The following is a 6,500-nucleotide window of genomic DNA, read 5'->3' as shown; positions in this document are numbered from 1 at the left end:
ACACTGAGGTCGTTTTCACACACACCTCCAGCCGGCGCGACCCCCCTCTTCACCGCGCAGGATCTGCGTGGATTTCGCACTAAATGCCACGGAGCAGCCTTTTGCGCTGGAAACTCCCGTCGCAAAAGCCGCTCAAACGTAAATCGCCAAAAAGCAGTTTGGCGTTTGCGCGGCTTTTGCGACGGGAGTTTCCGGCGCAAAAGGCTGCTCCGCGGAGATCCTGCGCGGTGAAGAGGGGGGTCGCGCCGGCTGGAGGTGAGTGCGAAAATGACCAGAGAAACCACAGTTATATAATGATAAGTAAAAAACAAAGCAAACTATATACAAGTTATATTAACATGTATAACATATAAATTCATAACAATGTTGAAGGAAAAAATCCTGTTCACTGTAAATCAGTTAGTTCTCAGTTGCCAAATAAGCCTTCCTCTTAAACTGCCATTACAATAAATTGTCCAAGCAGAAATGATTGGCAAACAAGCCATCTTTATAAAATAAATTGTAAGTCCAAAGAAGAAAAAAACGGGATCGGTTTCGGTTTATCCAACCTCCATCAGCCAAAGATTAATTATTTCAACATCTCATGGCTTCCTGCTATTAAAAAGATCCTACAGTAAAGAACATAACTCCTCTGTACAGCAAAAAACATCCATGACAAAACCCATACTCACCCAAGCTCTTATACAAAGTATCATGTTAACGTATGTTAGGGGAGGGACGGTGGCTCAGTGGTAGAGCATCTGCTTGGAAAGCAGAAGGTCCCAGGTTCAATCCCTGGCATCTCCAAAAAAAGGGTCCAGGCAAATAGGTATGAAAAACCTCAGCTTGAGACCCTGGAGAGCTGCTGCCAGTCTGAGAAGACAATACTGACTTTGATGGACCAAAGGTCTGATTCAGTATAAGGCAGCTTCATATGTTCATATGTTCAACGGAAACACCAGTCCTATCCCATTCTGAGATTCAGTTCCTCGCAGCTGGCAGCTTCGCTGCTAGGCTGCAGGAACTTAATTTGCCTCCATGCAGGGAAAGGGAGGACTTTTGCAGCCCATTTGGGCATGCTTTGGAGGGGGCGGGGCTTGGTCATAGTAACGGCTGGACCTCCGCCCCCTAGTGTCAGTCCCTCTTGCATTTGCAAGCGCTCCGAGCCGTTCCTGGGGGATTTAGCTAGCAGAAGGGCCGAGGGAGCGTTTTCCTTCGCTCCTGCATGGGCCCCATCAGTCGGGCTTATCAGCAATCGGATCACTGATAAGCCGAGTTGGGTCAGCGTGGAGGAGGCAACTGTGGAGCTGGGGCCAGCAGCATCGGCACAGATTGAGACTTGCTTCTTTGTCAAATCAACGCATCACTTACATGGCCTGTTTGTATCAATGCCCCCTCTCCCCCTCCTGACCAGTTTTGTTTAGTCTCAACCCCCCCACATCCCCCGCCGGTTTGACAAAGCTTGTTTTCATTATTTATTTTTGTGTTGGGTGAGGGTTTCTTTCTTTTCTTTTTTTAGCCTACCTTAGGCTGGTTAGGGCTGTCCTGGACAGTGGCTGTCATATTTAATCCACCTTTGTGGCAGCCATATTGCTTCCCCTTCTTGTTCTTCAGATGGCGGCCATTTTAGGGGTTGTTGTTCTTGGGACAGCAGTCATTTTAGGGGTGGTTCGTAGGAGGCCATTTTGTAGGGGATATCGTACAGAACAGCTTGACATAAGGGGCAATAGCTGCTTCCTGGGGCTATTCTGCAACAGTTCACGGCTGGTTTTTTAAGTGTAGCTTAAAAGGGCCATTTTGATGGAGTTTTGAGTAATTTTATTTGTCCTTGTTATTGGGGAAATGTCTGGTCGAAAAGGGACAGGAAAATCCAAGGGTAAGCAGCCTGCACCAAAAGCCCCTATGGCACCGCAAAAATGGCCACCGTCGCCTTTATCCTCTTCAGATGAGGAGGGTGAAGACGAAGTTAATGCAGCTATTATGCAAAGGCTGATGGCCCTGGAGCAAGCGTCCAGTATTTCTCCTTTGCACGGTTTAGGATCTGGAAAGGTTTCTAAAATGGCACTTCAGGCAGATATTTTAACTAGGTTGTCTATTTTGGAGGGCAGGTCTGTTGGAAATGTCGCAGGAGGAGCCATGGGTCTTGGCGGTTCTGATGGGGGATCAGTTCCATCTCCGGGGGCTGCTGGATCTGGATTGGCGCTGGTGCCTATTGGAACGCTGGGTAAGGCTGGTGACATCCCACTGTCATACACTGGGCTTGTTTGGCCATGGGGTACATGGGGTCCTGCCACCCCTACTGCATCTGGCTTTGCAGCTGGGGGTACTGGTGCATCTCCCTCCACAGGTATGGGTCCTCAGACAAATTGGGCTTGGCCACAGGGTCAGTTTGGCCCCTATGGAAATTGGCCAGCTGCTGGGCAGCAGGGGGTTGCAGGTTCCTTTTCAGGGGGATGGGGCTTTCCTTCTCCCTATGGGGTGGTCCTTTTGCTGCCCAACCTTTTGGAGACGTAGCATTACCTTTAGGTGATCATTTGTTGCCTACAATGAAGGATAAGATCCTAAAGGGAGAGTGTGCTGATATTTTCTCCCTCCTGTTCCACGAGTTGGAGATAAAAGATAAAGAGGATTTGGATGACAAAGAAGAAGTGGAAGGTGGACCGGACTTGGGTCAGTTGAAGAAGCGGAAGGTGGACCGGACTTGGGTCAATGGGTTGTTGGAGTTTTTTATATATGCTGGTGTGATTGCACGCGCCCAGCCTTGGCAGGCTGCCGCGCTTATACAGTATACAGATATTATTTATAAAGGGTACACGATGTTTAGTGGGCCAGCCTGGATTCAATATTATGAGGAATTCAGGGTGAGGGCAGCTTTGTACCTTTCCCTTCCATGGGATTGCATTCACCAGCAAGTCATGTGGCTCCAAGTCATGTCTCCTGCATGACAAAATTTGGGTGACCGCTCTGACAGTGGTCATTTGGTTGCTAGAATATCGGCTACTTCTTCTGCTTCATCATCCTCTTCCCACAGTTCTTCAGGGCAGGCGGTTCAACCCCACCTGCTTTGCTGGGAGTTTGGCTCTCAAGGAGTGTGTAGTAGAAAAGCTTGTCAATTCAGGCATGAATGCCCCATATGTGGTGGCTCTCACTCCTTTAGTAACTGTCCCAGAGCTCGACCATGTAAGCTCCAAAAGAAGCAGGGCGGAGGCGGAAGTAATTACCAGGCTGGAAAAGGGGCCCAGTCCAATAAAGGTTGGACCTCTTGAGCACTGGCTATCCAGGTATCCATGAAGGGTTGATAGTGCTTACTTGTTAAAAGGTTTCAAGTTCGGTTTTCAAATTCCTTTTTAGGATCCCCAGGTCGCATTTCGGTCTGGGAATCTTAGTTCTGTTACAGGTTTGGAACATGTAGTCAAGGATAAGATTGACAAGGAGTTGGCAGAGGGCAGGATTTTGGGCCCATTTTCTAATCCCCCTGTGCCTAATCTTAGGGTTTTCCCTTTGGGGGTGGTGCCAAAAAAGGTGCCTGGTGAATCTTGTTGGATTCACCATCTTTCCTTTCCCAAAGGGAGGTCAGTTAATGATGGGATTCCTGAGCATTTATGCCCTGTTAGATATACCAGCTTTGATCAGGCCATGGGCGTGGTTCAACGTTGCGGTAAGGGGGCAGAGTTGGCAAAATGCTGGCTGATTTTGAGCTTTTAGGATTTTCCTTTGCAAGGTGATTTTACATGGACAAAGCGTTGCCAATGGGCTGCTCCATTTCATGTGCAGCTTTTGAGTGTTTCTGCACGTTCTTGGAATGGGCTGTCTGTGAAAAAGTTGACTTGCAGGATGTTGTTCATTATCTGGATGACTACCTCTTTGTGGGTCTTGCAGGGACTGGGCGTTGCGCACAGTTGTTGTCTGGCTTCATTGAGCTGGCTGCAGAACTGGGGGTTCCATTGGCTAAAGAAAAAATTGAAGGTCCGGCCCAAAAACTAATCTTTTTGGGGATTGAGCTGGACACCCTGGCGCAATTGTCCAGAATACCTATCCAGAAAGTGGCAGACTTGAGGAGTAGGATTAATGCCTTTCTTCTTAAGCAAAAGGTCACATTGCTTGAGCTCCAGCAACTGGTTGGGCATCTTAACTTTGCTTACAAAGTGATTGCTGCTGGACGGGCTTTTCTTTGTAGGCTATGTGATGTTATGGCAGGCTTGCGCTTGCCTCAGCATAGGACGAGGGTTAACAGCAACATGCGGGAGCATTTGAGGGTATGGCAGGAATTTTTGGAATCTTTTAATGGGATTTCTTTTTGGAGAGATGACATGAGTCTTGAGACGGAACTTCAGGTCATGTCTGCTGCTGGGTCTTTAGGTTTTGGGGTTTATTTCCGCAGACATTGGTGCACGGACGCATGGCCAGATTCATGGATTCAAGCAGGGGTGAACCAAAATCTCATATTTCTCGAGTTCTTTCCCATTCTTGTTGCAGTTTGGCTGTGGGGGAGTTACATGGCCAATCGCACTATTCATTTTTGGTGCGATAACATGGCTGTGGTTCATGTCATTAATTCCTTTTCATTTAAATCTCAACGGGTTATGAGACTGGTGAGGGCCTTTACTCTGCACTGCCTGCAGCTTAACATACTTTTTTTAGCCAAGTATGTTCCTGGGGTAAATAACAAGGTGGCTGATGCTCTCTCTCGTAAACAGATGGAGATGTTCCGTCAGCTGGCCCCAGATGCCAATCGCAAGCCGGCGCCAATGCCCCAGGAGCTGTAGCTGATTGGAGAGCCGAGGCCTGCAAAGCGATAGGCCTTGCCATTGCACCTAGCACCAGGAAGTCTTACAAACATGCTGTGCAGCAGTTTGAGGACTTTAGGGCTGAGGTAGGGTATTGCATTGTTTGGCTCTGCCCGGTGGAGCAGTTGCTCCACTACTGTGTTTCTCTAAAAGGTAAGGGATTGGCTGTGCGATCAATTAGGACTGAAAGAAGCTCGATTATCCATCACCATAGCCAGAGTGTTCTCGGTAATAGCCCCCTCTCTGTGGAATGCTCTCCCTGAAAACATCAGGATCCGCCACAGTTCCACAGAGCCTGTAAGACCGAATTGTACAAAGTTGCTTTCAACGGTTAGGTGGAGGTGACTGTTATTCCACAGCACCAGCAATCTCACTGAACTGAAAGAACTGAAACCAAAAACATCAGAATAATCAGAATATCAATATACATCTTGGACACAATGATTGTAAAATGTATGGAAATGATTTTATTGTATATCCAGTTTTAAGATTTTATGTTTGTTTGAATTGTTGTGAGAGGACGGGATATAAATTTAATAAAATAAAATAGAGGTGCTGCAAATCCCTGCTGTACAAAGTTTTACAAAACAGGATTTTTAAAAATGTTTTGAGCATGCTGTCATATTGATTGTTATTGATTAAGATTCAAAGTTATAACCTTTAAAGCTATTCACAGCCTAGAACCCACTTATTTAAAGGACCATCTCCTCCTATGTACCCACAGGATCGGCTGTTCCTGCCCTTCAAGTGGCCCATCTGCCATTATTGAGAGGCTATTTCTATTCTGTCATGGCTCCCACTCTTTGGAACCAACTCTCTGAGGAGATGAGGGGAGTATTGTTGCTAGAAATGTTCAGGAGGCACTGAAATGACATTAGGTTCACTGGGGCTTTTAATGGGGTACGAATAGCAGCATCTTTTGGGGTGAGGGAGATGTCTAGGGTTTTATTCTGTTCGCTTTCAATTGCAATGTTTTAACTGTGATTTGAAAGTTACCTTAAGCCACAAGGAAAGGCAGAACATTAATATTTTAATAAATAAAGAGCTACTCATCAAGTTCTTTGTATCCAAGAAGGTTTGCAGTGTATGTTTTTCAAAAAGCACCAGAACCACTGGACAATCTGCTCTGAAAATTGAAGAGATTTTCAAATGCATTTTAGAGCATGGATGTCTAATGTTCAAAGGAAAACAAAAATGAGAGATCCCACAGGCACATCCATGCCCTGGTCTGGATTCTGATCACAATTATGTTTTTTTTTAATTATTTGAAGAATTGTATTTTAATGTTGTGATTGGACTTCACAGTTTGTTGTATAATCTTGCTAAACATTACTTTACATACAGAGGAAGGAAAGCTGTTTATTGCTATTATTGCTAATACGTATAAATACTACTAATAACAACAAAAAATTCCCCATATTCTGAATAAGAATCTTCTTATAAAAGCCCTAAATTGGTTTAAAGGGAAAGATGAGGGAAAGAAATGTTTACATACCACATTGCAACTGATTTCCTTAGGGTGATAAGTTCTGAGTGGAGCAATGACTGGTTTTTACACAGGATGCAGGAGTATAATAGGAGCAAATAATTGCTGTTTTAGTATTAGGGAGGACTATATCAGCAATAAATTAAGGCTACTTTGCAATTATAGCAATGAACACAGCTGTGGAGACAAATGACATACGTGCTAATTAAATAATTTGTCACTTGACTGTAAAATAAACAATACAACCT

General features: G+C 45.4%; 1 non-coding gene across 1 annotated transcript; it reads left to right on the top strand.

Moving 5' to 3' along the window:
- Nucleotides 1–719: 719 nt before the first annotated feature.
- On the top strand, nt 720–786 carry TRNAS-GGA (transfer RNA serine (anticodon GGA)). The gene has a single exon. It is a non-coding gene; the product is annotated as a tRNA-Ser (tRNA).
- Nucleotides 787–6,500: the final 5,714 nt, after the last annotated feature.

The sequence above is a fragment of the Heteronotia binoei genome, chromosome 3 (assembly GCF_032191835.1).
Source record: "Heteronotia binoei isolate CCM8104 ecotype False Entrance Well chromosome 3, APGP_CSIRO_Hbin_v1, whole genome shotgun sequence".
In the NCBI taxonomy this organism is placed as follows: Eukaryota; Metazoa; Chordata; class Lepidosauria; order Squamata; family Gekkonidae; genus Heteronotia; species Heteronotia binoei.
Note: the sequence above shows the minus strand (reverse complement) of the source record. Positions and strands in the feature narration are given on the sequence as shown.